Here is a 16491-nt window from a genome sequence, read left to right on the forward strand (position 1 = left end):
TATCCAAAAGTATGTATATATATATATTTTTTTTTTTGTAAATTATATATAATAAAATAAGATATAGTAAAAAAAAATTGTTCTCAACAATTATTATAAAATATATTACACATTATAAATTTGTTAAATTATAAATAATAAAATTTTTCTATAATTAATAATTATTAGGACGTCAAAAATTACATATTAATATTCTTTAAAATTTATTACATCAAAGAATTTGTTTTAAAATTGCCGCATCGCTTTCCTAATGAACCATTTATGTTGAAGCGGTTAATGCCGACGTATTTAGGCATTGAAAACAGCATGGGATTTATTTAGTCGTAGTTGTAGTATATCTAGTGTGAACGAATGATCCAATAATTCACATATAGAATATAATTTACCCCGTTGTTAATTAATTTCTGCAAGCTCATACAAGGACTGATAATTTGAACCGTCAGTATCACAAACAGTGCAGCTAAAATCGTTGTTCTCGGGGAATAATTTAGCAATGATTTAATTAATGAATTATATTCATCCAGTTTATATTCGTTTAGTGGATGGCAAACTTCACAATTTTGGATTCACTTAATCAGAAAATCTCCAGTTCATTCGTTAATTGTTTTCGATTGTCATTAATTGGTTAATTAATTAACGGACACGTTAAATTTATTCATAACAACCATCAAGACTAAATGGGGCAAGTTCTTTAGTACGGAAACGTGAATGTTATACATTGTATAATAATAATTCGGGGTCATTAATTACGAAGCTGTTATAAAATAAATTTTTCGTGTGCCTCGAGTCCATATTTACACGGTTCAGAATGCGGCCAAATGGACGCAGAAAAGCACGGTTTATATAATAAAATCGGAAAAACATGATTTTGTATGTAAGGATGAAGAACATAAATTTACTCATAAATAGCTCAAAGGAAGGCAGTCCAGACAATTTCCCGGGTCATTTAACGGGCCAAGCCATTTTTACATGTTTGTTGTAAACAAGAAATACGTTTTTGTTAAACTTTAAGACGCTTAAAAGTTTTACTAGAATATCTTATAATACGTTTAAAGTGTTTCCGCATAAAATTAAAGGGAACTTTTTAAACTGACATAATTTTTAGGTCAAACGCCTTCAATAAAATTAATATTTATTAACCATTATTGGAAGATTGTAACACCTTTTGTTAATATTCGTTCCATTAAAACTTTTACAAGGTCTAGGTTATCATAATATCCTCGAATAATTATACTAGTTGCCGAAGTTTAAATATTGATTAATGTGGTAAAATGTCAGAAACCTTAAACGTTGTTAAATGTAAGTTTTTCCTTAATAATCCACTTAAAAGGATTTCTGTCAGTGTTAGAACTTTATTAATGTATAATTTAGAACGAACACATTTTTTTTAAAATAAAATATTCTAATAAAAATGTTTTTTTTTTTCATTTTTCCTCCACAATAATCTTGGAAATATTTTATATTCAAAGTATAAAATATCTGAAATTATTGATTATTATTTAAATATTTATCTTTCCCCACAAATTTTACTAATAAACATTGTAAAATAATTAAAAATATTCAAGTTTTAAAAGGAATTTACTTTAATTAAACACCACTGTATAAAATAAAGGGTGAACTTATATAAAGCTCAGAAATATTATATTAAATATTCTGAAATTGTATATTTAAGTATATCTTCACCTTTCCACAAAAGTTTTTTACTAAATATTGTAGAATAATTAAAATTATTTAAGTCTCAAAATAATTCGGTCATTTGATCATTAGGTAATGTGGTCATTTCGAAATTTTAATAGAAATTTATACGTTTTTAGTAATATTATTCAATTGTAAAAAATTTTTACATGTTTGGTAAATTTTTACTTTTTAATAATTTTTTAGGTTTTTAATTACATTCTAAATGTAGAATACTAAAAATGTTTAGTATTTTTTAAAGATTTTAGTAATTTTTTACATTCATAGTGATTTTTAGGTTTTTTTGTAATTTCAGTAAGAAATACGTAATAAATCACTAAATGTGTAGTTTCTCCAAATTCTTAAATTACTCCAATTTCACAACTTTCCCAACCTTGAGAAAATTTATAGATTTAGTTATTTTTAGTCATTTAGTCATTTGATAATTTGGTCATTAGGTAATTTGGTCATGTGTCATTTGGTCATTATGTAATTCGGTCATTAGGTAATTTGGTCAATAGGTAATTCGTCATTAAGTAATTTGGTCATAAAGTAATTCGGTCATTAAAGTAAAAAATGAATTCTTAAAATTCCACAATTTTCCCAACACAGAGAAAATTTATAGTTTTAGTTATTTTTAGTCATTTGATAATTTGATCATTAGGTAATTTGGTCATATGTCATTTGGTCATTAGGTGATTTGGTCCATAGGTAATCCGGTCATTGGGTAATCCAGTCATCAAAGTAAAAAATAAATATAGAAAAAACATTATATTCTGAAATTTTATATTTAAGTAAGACCTTTATCTTTCCACAGAAGTTTTGTTAATAAATGTTGTAAAATAACTATAATACTATAAAATAACAAAAGGAATTAATTCACTTTAAAACCCTTCTGTATAAATAATCCTGGACATGTTGAAAAATTATTTTGGGGTGTAAGTTGACGTTGCCATGACTCCATAATAATATTTTAATTGAACTTTCTGTAGTGCATTTCAGGGCTTAGACTTTGAATCTTTACTAAAAATAGTTTTGTTTACAACAGAAGCGGACAACAAAGCAAAATTTAAATGGGATACTACCGGGACACCAAAGTAAGTCGCCCTCACAACGGCGGAGATTATAATTTTATCAAGGCAATCTTGGTTAATCAATATTTTGATGGCATAGACGTGATTAACCAAAAATCAAATTATAAGTGGATGTGTTAATTAAGAAAACCTTGTAAAATTTAATTTTTAATTTCATCAAATTCGCCTTTTGTCTAAACAAAATGATCAATATTGATTTATTTTGAGCCAATCATCCCCGTCATAAATTCCACTCGACTTTTTCATTTAATTACGCATTTATTTGACTTGATTATTGTGCATTTTAATTTGTGTATTTGTTGTTGATGTTTGTAATAATAGTATTCGTGAATTTTTGAGCTACCTCTAAAAGTTCTATTTATGATAACTTGCCTGGGTGTAACTTCTTTAACTATGGAAATAAATTTGAGACGGTAGGATTGTTAAGGATGGCGGGAATGTACACAGCTGGAACTTTTAAAGAACTTTCTGTTGCTTTAAAAGCGTCAGAATGTATCATGTAGAAAGTCACAGCGACAGATTCAAATACGTAAAAAACAAGACGGTTTTCATGGATTAGTTTTCGGCTGGAAAATGCCAACGATTATAAATAGTTTTTGACCAGGCTGAATAACATTGGCACTTTTGATATGCACTGTAGAAAATCTAATGTTACGAAGTTTCTTATGTGGAGTTTCCCTTTATAGAAAACTGCCAATGTTGCCCCAGAGTCCAATAACTTGAACGAACAGACTATATTTCAATTTTTGTCCATAAACATATATCACTTGTAATAACGGACATTCAGCTAATATAACTACACCCAAATGTTGCAAAATTTAATCTGTTAATGTTGTCAATGTTCTTGAATAACTGGAGAATGTCCTTTACTTTAAGGATAAAATTGGTTAAATTGGTTCGTCCATATGCAATAACCAAGCTTTGGTTATTCTAAAATTAACTTCCTAGTGTATTTGCCTTTAGGCTGCTCCAACTAATTTATGGCAAGCTCTATTAATAACATACGAGGGAAACTCACCATATTCTGTCAAAACTCAAATTATAAATATTATATGGTATTAACTGTATATTTATTAATATAAATAATTAAATTAATACTATACCATCCTATAACTTTATTAATTGAGTTTATTAAGAATCTTCTGTATGAAAACAAATAAGTTACTAAACTATATTGAAATATATGTTTTATGTATTAATATTTTTCATTTTGATTCAAATAATTTGTATACCTATATTAAAATGCATTTGTATATTATACAATATTGATGAAAATTATATAAATTCACCTACATTATTATACAGTGTGTGTATTATGTGTGTAAATTTCGGTTTTCAAATATATCATTTAAATATACAATTTCGGAATAAAATATTGAATTTCTCATGTTTGTATACCTATATTAAATGCATTTGTATATTTACAATATTATATTAATCTTTAATTGTTTTACAATGTTTATCAACAAAATTTCGGTTTGAAAATATATGTTATCTAAATATACAATTTTAGAATAAATTTTTTATTTTGATTAAAATAATGAATTTTTCATTTTTGTATACCTATATTAAAATGTATTTGTATATTATACAATATTAATGAGATTCATATAATATTATACATTATTTAAAAATGTATATTTTATATATAATTTACCATCATCAACTTTATATTAATATGTTGAAGTTAAAATTTAAAACTTAAATTAGGGATATGAATTTTTAATTATTTTACAATATTTATTAACGAAACTTCCGTTTGAAAATATATAAGTTATTTAAATATACAATTTCAGAATAAAGCATTTTAAATACTAATTTTTTATTTTGATTAATTTTGTATATGTATTATAAAATATTTATGAGATTTATATAAATTCGCTTTACACCTATATTATACAGTGTGTATTTAAAAATGTACATTTTTTTATATAATTTATAATCATCAAATTTTTATTAATTTGATGAAGTTAAAATTTGAAACTTAAATTAGGGATATGAATTTTTAATTATTTTACTATGTTTATTAATGAAAGTTCTGATTGAAAACAAATAAGTTATTTAAATATACAATTTCAGAATATATTATTGTATATATTAATTTTTTATTTTGATTAAAATAATGCATTTCTCATTTTTGTATATCTATATTAAAATGCGTTTGTATATTATACAATATTTTGTGAGAATTATATAAAATCAACTATAAAATTATACAATGTACATCTAAAAATGTATATTTTATATATAATTTATGATCATCAAATTTATATTAATTTGTTGAAGTTGGATATGAATTTTTAATTATTTTACAATGTTTCTTAACAAAACTTCTGTTTGAAAATAAATAAATTATTTAAATATATAATTTCAGAATAGAATATTTTATATATTAATTTTTCTCATTTTTGTATACCTATATTAAAATGTATTTGTATATTATACAATAATTATAAATTCACCTATAATAGTATATAGTGTGTATTTAAAATGTATATTTAATATCTATATTATTATATTGTGTTAAATGAAAAAGATCTATGGATTTTTAGTTATTTTGCAATGTTTACTATTCTGTAGATTAAAAATGTAGTAATAAAAATAAAGTTAAATAAAATAAATAACACTATTTTGGAATTGTATAATTAATGATTATTTTAGAAATTATACTGTATAATGTAAAGGGTAAATTTATATAATATTCAGGAATATTATATAATATTTAAAAGACATTTTAACATAGGTATATATAATAAATACTGTTAATAAATTATTTGATTACTTTAATTAAATAATGAAATAGACATTGTATTTTTTCCCAGAAGAGCTTCGTCAACAATTTAATTAAAAATTTAAATAGATACCTAATTTAAGTTTTAAAAGTAATTTACTTTAAGCAAGTAAACACATTATAAACATTTATAAAAATGTTTTGTCTTCATACTTTACTCTCTTGTTAAATATAATATCACTTACAATCTTCTTTATAAGTTATAATATAATTCTTTTTACACCAGATTAATTTTCTCATTTATCAAAGATAAGTAACAAATCAATCATATTTTAAATTAAGCACAAGATAAAAGTAGTCAATATTTCAAAAAATGGGGAGGAACATATAATACAAGTAATTTTTTCCATGACAAGAGCCACGAATATTTAAGGCACAAGGTCATTGTACACAACTTTTAGAGCACATCTTGAGCCACATCTACAAAACTCACATACTTGAACTTCAGTGCTAATTTTCGTCTCTGTTGCTTTCACACAAGCTGACAAAAACACTTTTAGACTTAGTCATTCATGAACAGTTTTTTTTTTCTCCCGTTTCTTACTGATACCCGAACTATTATTTGTAAATTAGGTGTTCTTTGATGTGCCTTTCTATGTATTTAAATTCTTTATGTTTGAAGTAGCAAATAATGCCATGGGTGGTGGATCAAAAGAATATTTTATCCGTCGAAACGCTTTCGGCTGATATATCACACACACACATTTAAAAGTATTAATCAGCATTTCAAAAATTTCTGTTTCTTTAATTCCTACAAACCTTTTTTTTATTTTTGGATAATACTTATAGCAAATATAAATAAATATTTATAACTTACCGGCTGCTGGAACCGCCACATTTCTGTTGGAAAACGCTTAACACATTTTAAATATATTAAATATCACGATATAAGTCTCAAAAACACACAAACACATTATGTACAGATGAGTGAAGCAGCAAAAGGAGTATGTGAATGAATGAAAAATGATGAAAGGCTTCCTTGAAATCCCACCCACGTCAAATAACTGTTTCACCTTTAAAACCCCTTTCCAACGGAATTTTGAAAAACAAAAACACATTCTGTATAACTCTAAAATAAGTACAAAGTATAAAAATTTTAAACACGAGACCCACATGCAATTTTTAAACTACGTGCTGGGGTTTCGAGTGCATGTGTCATTACTATTACTTAAAAATAAATAATAAAAAAATTCATCAAGTTAACTAATTTGGCCATCGGTTATTTTAAATGGCATGCACTCAAAAGTCAAATGGACTATAAAAATATTTTAATAAAACTACCTATTTGTGCATGTTCTGTCTGTTTAATTTCATTTTATATGTACTATATATATCTACACACACACACACACACACACACACACAATTATTTTCTTCCCCGATTGCGCCATGTGCAAAAAGGAATTAAATTCGAGGTAAAATTCGAATTAAATGTGTTAATTTGTTCTTTGTGACATTTTACATTAACCAGTTAGGATAGTTTAATTGTTTTTTTTTGTACGGCATTCATATGAAACATATTGGATAAGTTTGCAAACACCGGCTATTCCTTTGTTGAAGCTGACCCAATTCCATTTCCACTGTATGTTTTACTAGGTTTATCACACCCAGATATCGCACAAAATAGCCAAATTATGCAAATTAAACGACAATTGTTCATTATTATAATATTTCCAGGAGATTTACCGAGTTGGAAAGTTGTATCTGTTACAACCAGCTAGTTGGTTGTTGCAATGTCACAATCACCAAATTAATGCGGAAACGATTGTACTAAATCACGTAATTGTTTACTGTAATAACGTTTATTTTTGCAATGATTGTGTGTGCACGTCGACAGAACACCGCACCGACTTTACCCCATCAGAAAAAGATCGTAACTCCACAGTGACCACTAAAATTATGATCTTTTCCGTGAATCCAATCCAATGTGTATGTACAATGAACGTGTACATAAACACCAGCTGGCAAAAGAATGGATACCTACTTGAGTATTTCTGATGATTGGTCGATATTCCGTAGGACAGATCTGGATCCTCTGGATATTGGTAGTGGTTGATGGTATTGGTCAATGTCGATTTGTCCTTATTCCTTAGAACAGTGACGCTGATATGGTCATACCCAGCATGGGCATCCTGGCCGTTGACCGCGTCTACAAGCGGGTTTTCAACAATGGCATTGCCTAGCCCGTAGTCAAATGAGGTAGACGCATTGTCTGAAGCTGAAATCACTTTTACTCAAATGCTGGACATGACCATCGTTATCGACGACTATTTCTAACATTATCAAGGTAGTTATTTTTATTTGATATATACTGTTTCATATGGTTCAAACCGCACCCCCGGTTATTTTTATTTTTTATTGTTTCCTCTAAGGGAATATAAGTCTTGCATTCTTGATGGTGCTTCGCGTTCGTGTGTTTCGGGGATGTTGCACACTTTTTATTATTGTTTGTCCTGTAGAACATGCACAGAAATAGAAAATGAAATTATATAACTGTCCTCTGGGCCAACCTATAATAAAACAATAAGAGTACAACAACTGGCTTATATTTAAACTGATGCAAAATCTATACATATAATTACAAAAAATAATCATTCGAAGAAAAAATTTCGAATTGGTTAGATTTCATACAAAAAAAGATGATAAACTTAAAATTAGTGTTTAGACACTAATAAGTTAATTAAATTATTATTAAAATGTTTAAATTTATAAGACGTTATGAAAAAAATTATATAAAAAATATATACATCAAAAACAAATGCCAAAACAAGTAAGAAAATATTTATGTAACTAAAAGTAAAAAATTGTAATGAATATGTTAATTATTAATCAATTAATTATAAACTTTATTACTGTATAATTATTATAACGATTGCTATTTAAATGAAAGATCAAATATGACTAAATTTTATAAAGTATCAGTGACAAAAATTAAAAAATTATATTATAAAAATAATTTCAATATCAATAATAATAAAAATATATTGTATACTGTATACAGTGAGGTCATAAAAAGTCTCTCCCTCCTGTTAAATTACCATAATTAAATTCTAGACTAATAATAAAAAAATATTGTATACTGTATGCAGTGAGATAATAAAAAGTCTCTCTCTCCTGTTAAATTACCATAATTCAATTCTAGATGTTAGATACTTCCAAAAAACAGTGTTTTTAGCTAACATTAAAATAAGTTAGGTTTAATTAAATTAAGTTAGGTTATTATAGGTTAAATTAGGTTAGATTACGTTAGGTTAGGTTAGGTATTAAGAATCAAAAATAGGTATCTTTAGTATTTAGTGTCTATTTCTGAATTGTTGATTTTGCTTAAAAAATAATTCAATTTTCTTTGCTAAATTAAATATTTTATAATATTTTTTATTTTAAATTATATATCTTTACCTTCTATTTCTTTTATTTGAAGTTGAATATTTAAAATTTAATTTAATTAATTGTTTTTTAATTCAATTTAATTATTTTTTTATTTTTCTTATAAAATTATATATTTTATTATCTTTTTAATTTAAATTGATCATTTTATGATTTTTTAAATTATATTATAATTAAATATAATATATATTCTTAATATAAATTAAATATTTCAATTATTTTTTGTTTTAAATTATATATCTTAAATTTTTTTTATTTTAATTTGAATTTTTATTATTTTTTTAATTTAAATTAAACATTTTAATTGATTTTGTTAGATAGATGTTAGATATTTCCAAAAAACAGTGTTTTTAGCTAACATTAAAATAAGTTGGTTAGGTTAAATTAAGTTAGGTTATTATAGGTTAAATTAGGTTAGATTACGTTAGGTTAAGTTAGGTTAGGTTAAGTCTTAAGAATCAAAAATAGGTATTTTTAGTATTTAGTGTCTATTTCTGGATTGTTGATTTTACTTAAAAAATAATTCAATTTTCTTTGCTAAATTAAATATTTTATAATATTTTTTATTTTAAATTATATATCTTATATTTTTTTTTATTTTAAGTTGAATATTTAAAATTTAATTTAAATAATTGTTTTTTAATTCATTTAATTAATTTTTTTTTAATTTTTCTTATAAAATTATATATTTTATATTATATTTTTATCTTTTTAATATAAATTGAACATTTTGTGATTTTTTAAATTATATTATAATGAAATATAATATATATTCTTAATATAAATTAAATATTTTAATTATTTTTTAATTTAATTTAATATTTCAATTTTTTACTAAATTAAATATTTAATAATATTTTTTATTTTAAATTATATATCTTATAATTTTTTTATTTTAATTTGAATTTTTATTATTTTTTTAATTTAAATTAAATGTTTTAAATGATTTTTTATTCAATTTAATTATTTTGTTTTTTTTTTTTTTAATTTTTCTTATAAAATTAGATATTTTATTATTTTTTTTAATTTAAATTGAACATTTTATGATTTTTTAAATTTTTATTATATTGTTATTTCAATTTGTAACTAAATTTTTAATTTGTTTTTCATTTAAATTAAACATTTTAAATTTTTTTTTAATTTTAAATAAAATATTTTATTGTTTTTTTAATTTTAAATTCAATTTTTTAATTTTTTGTTTATTTAAATTAAACATTTTATACTTTTTTTAAATTGAAATGATATATTTTATTTTGTTTTAATTTATATTAAACATATTAATTTTTATTTAATTTAAATTAAATATTTTATTTGTTTTTTTATTAAATTTAATTATTTTGTTTTTTTTTTTTTAATTTTAATTAAATATTTTATTTTTTAATTTAAAATTAAAAATGTTATTTTTTTAATTTAATTTAAATATTTTATAATTTTTTAATTTTTTGTTCATTTAAATTAAATATTATTTCATTAATTTAAATTATATATTTTAATTTTTTTAAATTTTCATCAAATATTTTAATTATTTTTTTAATTTAAATTAAATATTTAAATTTCTTTTTTAAATTTAAATTAAATACATTTAATTTCAAATTATATATTTTAATTTTTTTATTAAATTTAATATTATGTATTTACTATGTTTTAATTTATATTGAATGTTTTTTTTTTGTTGTTTAATTCAATTAATTATTTATTTTTTTTAGTTTTAATTAAATATTTTATTTTTGTTTAATTTAAATTAAATATTTCAATTTTTTCTATTAAAATTAAATATTTTATTATTTTTTTCAATTTGAAATTAATTTTATTTTTTAATTCAAATAAATATGTGTTATTTTTTTTAACTTTAAATTTAATGTTTTAATTTAAATTAAATATTTTAATTATTTTTTTAAAAAATTGTATATACTGTATATAGTAAAATAGTAAAAATTCTTCAGCTCTTAATAAATTTTGCATAAATTGGTAAGAGGTTGGGTTAAATTAGGTTAGGAAGGTAAAATTCTACAAAAATAGGTATTACATTTCAATAATATTTACTTAACAGAAGACGATTTTATCATCTAGTTTACTTTGTGTTTATTTACAACAGTATTCAGGAGATTCCCCCCTTATGTTTTTACGATCTCACTGTTTATTTTATATTTATGATTAAAATATATGATATTATATATTAGATAACTACTGTTAAACACTAGTTTGTGAAAAAAAGTCAAAAAGTAAAAATGACTATAATTAGAATATCTTATTAATTAGTTAGTTAAGTATTATTGGTCAGTATCACATTATCACTTAAATGAAAACTTGTAAGTTACGTTCGTTGTTTTGACTGGAAGACACCTATCAGATTTCTCGACGTTATTCAAGCTAAAATTAGAGTAATCCGATCCACTAATACATCTTTAAATGCAAACTTTCAAGTCGGCAAACAAATAACAAAGGTAATTGAGAAAAAGTTGTATATTTCAACAATGCAGCCTCAGTGTCAGTTATTTATGCACTAACCCCACATAATAGGATTAATAACAATTCAGGTCTGGTTCTCAATGATTCGTTCCGGTGCACTTGATATTAAAAATATGAAGTTTTCGTTACAAGTTACGGTTCCCGTTGTTTCTGCCGTGAAAGATGACGTAAAGTGTGGCATAATGCCGTAAGTTACTTAAGTTCTTGCAGCCGAAATGTATACTACGAGAAGCATTGAACATAATTTGTGAAGAAGTTTACCCGTACTTCGCTGAAGTTTTAGTGGAGTTAACAAAAGAAGTCGATTTTGCAATGATTGTGACGGACCTAATTCTTATTGCCCCGCTCAGATGAAACGTGAACTCCCGTCCTTATTATACAGGCATAACTTCGAAATGAACTTGGCCCCCATCTCGTCCACGTACAAACCTATTTTTTATTTCGTGCTACGTACCCAAAAACAAAGAGATTCAACGTTTCTTAATTTTAATTTGTCTGAAAACTTTGAATCTAATTATAATACAGTGAGAGAGAACTTCTTCAGACCTGAATGTTTCATACGTAGAGCAAGCTGGCTTCAATTTACTTTTAAGGAATTAACTTTCTTAACTCTATTATCAGCAAATACTTGTTCCTACACATACTATATTCATATTATGTTCATGAAGTTACAAGATATGTCTGTTTATTTATTAAAATTAAACTACTCATTTTAATATTTAAACCAAATTTACTTATTTTCAAGATTCCTTCTTATTAACATAAATTTCTGTAACATATTTTTCTAATTTAGAATTCAGTTTTAGCCATAAGGATTAATTAGTTTATTATATTATGTTTAAACAAGAGTACAATTTAATTTTATTTATTAGATGTTATTGTGAAAATTATTAATATCGTATCAAACCATATATTAAATATATATATATATATATATATATATATATATATATATATATATAAATTATTTTATCATTTGTGGGTTAATTATAATGCGCAGATAATTTTAAAATTTTTGCAATAGATATGACGATTATGTTCATGAAAATTGTAATTACTTTATTAATTTGGTAAATACAATTATTGATTTAATGCATATAAAGCTTTTATTTATAATATCGTTGCAACCATTAATAAATTTGTAATTTTACAAAATTACTCGTTGGTTAATTTATTTATACAACCTTCCAACTACTGATTGAAAGTGATTTCTTGAAGACAGGCCCACGATGTGTAGTCCAAATCTGCAAAAGAACCATTAACCATCCCCCTCACCTCAAAAATCTAACCTTTCATCTTACAAGAAAAAAGAAAAAATAGAAAACAGTTGATGAAACAGTATATACCGTAGAGAAAAACGCTCTCACCAATAAAATCCGTCGTGATGAGTATCTCTGAAGACTGTACGGATGTGTAGAGCGATTCTTCTACCAAGTGCGTTTTAAATGTGCCTCTGCTGATTTCAGTGCCAGTTTTTGTGCCAACTATGTTTGCGACTGTGCCATAACCAGTGCCTTTTGTGAACAGATCTGTGCCAGTACATGCAAAAACAATAGCAGTGCGATAAGAATTCTTTTTCTTTTAGTTTTGGGTGGTACATTTAATGGATCGGGGGGATTGATGGAGTAGTAACTGGGTTACTTGGGGGGTAAATGTAGCTTTGATGTTGTTAGTTGCAAGTTTTTATGATGTTGGGGGTGGTTAGAAAAATGGTACAATCGTTATGGAGATAATGAATTAAAAGTAATGAAAATGATAAAAAGCCATGTTCTTAAAATTAACAACAAAACATAAATAAACCTGAAGTCTTAAAATGAGAGAGGGAAAAAGTAGTTAGTTATTGGATTTTCAAATAGAGAGTAAGTTTTCATTTTGCTTTAATATTTTATTCTAAAATGAGGCCTTTTAATTTAATTAAAATGATTTCTAATATCAAGAAGAAAATTTTAAAATATTAGTTATTATCATTACATATAACATATTTCTTAAAGTACAAATAATATATTTATAATTTTTCTATTGTATTTTATTATTAAATATGTATTACATATATTGTTTATAAAAAATATAATGTAATTTTATTTGTGAATTAATGTAGAAATTACATTTATATAATATATAATACAACATTTTTTGTTGTTAAATGTTAAATATAAGAAGTTTAATTATTTTTTGGACTAAATATTTAATTAAAATACTTATAAAATAACAATACATAATTATTTAAAAAATTAACCAATTTTATGAGCATAATTGTAAAACAATATTTAAAAATAAAAAATTTTTATAATATAATTTCAGAATAATCGAGAAGTTAAAAATTTTTATTCTTAAAAATTAAGTAAATATAAAAATATTAATTAGTGTAATATAAAAATATCTTAATTTTATGTGTATATATATTAATTAATAAAATAAAATTGTAAAATAGAAATTTTGTATTTTTAAAATATGTATGTTAATTGACATTAATTTAAAAATAAAAAAAATAATATAATTTCGGAATACTTTGAAAAATAAAAATTAAAAAAGTAAATGTTAAAATATTAATTAGTAAAATATAAAAATATTTGATTAATTTTAAATTAATTTTAAAAATACTAAATAGTAATTTTGAATTTATATTTTTTTTTGATATTATTTTGACAATTAAATTGTAATAAATTAAATTATTGTTATAACAAATTTACCAATCTTACTTAAAAATAAGAAAAGAAAATTTTTAATATAAAATTTTAGAATACTTTGAAAAATAAAATCTATTTTTAACCTTGAAAATTAAGTAAATACTAAAATAATAATTAGTAAAATATAAAAATATTTGATTAATTTCAAGTGTAAATATAATAATTAATAAAATAAATTTGTGAATAAGAAATTTTGTCACTTTTAATATTTTTTAATATTATTTTGAAAGTTAAATACATATAAACTAATTTTATTAATATATATTTTTTTAAAATAATAATAAATGTATCAATATTTAGAATAATTATGCGACAATATAAATAATTTACATTTATTTAAAAATAATAAAAAGAAAACACTATAGTATAATTTCAGAATTTGAAAAATATAAATTATTTTTAGCCTCGAAAAAAGTAAATGTTATATAGTATAGTAAAATAAAAAAATATTTGATTAATTTTAGATTAATTTTAAAAATATTAAATAGTTATTTAGTATTTATAAAATTTTTTGATGTTTTTTTGACAGTTAAATTGAAATAAATTAATTTTATTAATATTTTTTTATAAAATAACCAAAAATAATTATTGCTATTACAAATTTAACAATTTTATTTGAAAATAAGAAAAAAAATTATTATAATACAAAATAAATATTATTTTTAACCTTGAAAATTATAATAAACATTACGTTATTAATTAGTAAAATATAAAAATATTTGATTAATTTCAAGTGTAAATATATTTATTAATATAATAAATTTCTAAATAAGAAATTTTGGTATTTTTAATATTTCTTTATAGTTAGTTAGTTAAATTGAAGTAAACTAATTATATTAATATATTTTTTTAAAAAGTAACAATCAATATTGAGAATAATTATTTGAGAATATAAATAATTGATTTAATAATAAAAGAAAAGAAAATTATTATAATGTAAATTCAGAATAGTTTGAAAAATAAAAATTGTTTAGTCTTAAAAATTAAGAAAATATTACAATATGAATTAGTAGAAATAATTGTTTAATTTTAAGTGTAAATATATTAATTAATAAAATAAATTGGTAAAAAAGAAATTTAATATTAAGATAAATTAGTTTAAACTAAATTTATTAACATATTTTTTAAAAAATAACACAAATGATTATTGCCTTAATAAATTTACCAATATTTAATATAATAATTGTATTATTATTAAAATAAATAAATGAATGAAAATTATAATTTTTAAATAATTTGAAAAATTAAAGTTAATTTTAGTGTTAAAAATAATGTAAATGTTTGATCAATAAATATTTAAAATCTAATAAATGAGTAATTAAAAATAAAAATTATTATAAGATTCAGAAATAAAAAATTATATTTGAAAAATAAGTTAATGCTTGAATATTAATTAGTATAATATTAATTTTTAATTACTTTTAAATGCATGTCTATTAAATTAATAAAATTCAACTGTAATATAGTAATTAATATTTTAAAAATCTCTTGATATTAGACATTATTTTGATAGACATGTTCTAATATATTTTATTAGTACTAAAGTAGCAGATAAATTGAATTAATTAATTCATGAAATGCTAAAATGTACAACTTGTACATTAATAATAATAATTTATCGGACCATTAAACTAAACCCTGATTAATAATTTGCAAAAACCCAGACTATTAAATAGGCATAAAATTGCGAAAGCCAAAAATTTTCACTTGCTCAAAAAAACTTAATAAATTTTATCTAACCAATATATCGTTGGGACGGTGGGTATTTTCAGCATTTTTTATTTTAGTTTTTCTTGATCGAAGCATAGTCCGGGGAGAACCTGAGTTCTTTTCAAGGAATAACAAGGAAACGAAAATATAACATGTCTAAAACATAAAATATATTACAAGTCCCAAGTGTGTCGTTTTTATCACGTCGCTACAGATTCAACGAATATTTCGGAATTGAACATGCAAAATATGCGTTGGACTCTTATGAAAATCGGATTTAATATAGATCGTCTAACAATATCTATCCAATAATTGCTCGAGAGCGTCTTGTGTTGGGGACACAATACGGATTTTATTTTTGCGTTTTCGACTTCTGCTCTAGTAGTTGTGGTTCGAGTAAATATGGGGATTTTTAATAATAATGGGGCACTTAAGAATAATAGCCACTCAGGATTTGAGATTCGAATTATTTAATGGAGATCGACGGAACCATGTGATTTAATTCGGAATTTCTGTGTGGCAGGGTTCGTTAACGGAAATGTGAAACAAGTCTCGTGCTTGTTTAATATTTTACGATTTTGCCACGGCACGATTACGGGCATAATAACGAAAAAATCCGTTTGTAATAACCAAGTAAAACATGACGATGTGAATAATAAGTCTAATTTAGCATGCTTTC

The sequence above is a fragment of the Aethina tumida genome, chromosome 1 (assembly GCF_024364675.1).
Source record: "Aethina tumida isolate Nest 87 chromosome 1, icAetTumi1.1, whole genome shotgun sequence".
In the NCBI taxonomy this organism is placed as follows: domain Eukaryota; kingdom Metazoa; phylum Arthropoda; class Insecta; order Coleoptera; family Nitidulidae; genus Aethina; species Aethina tumida.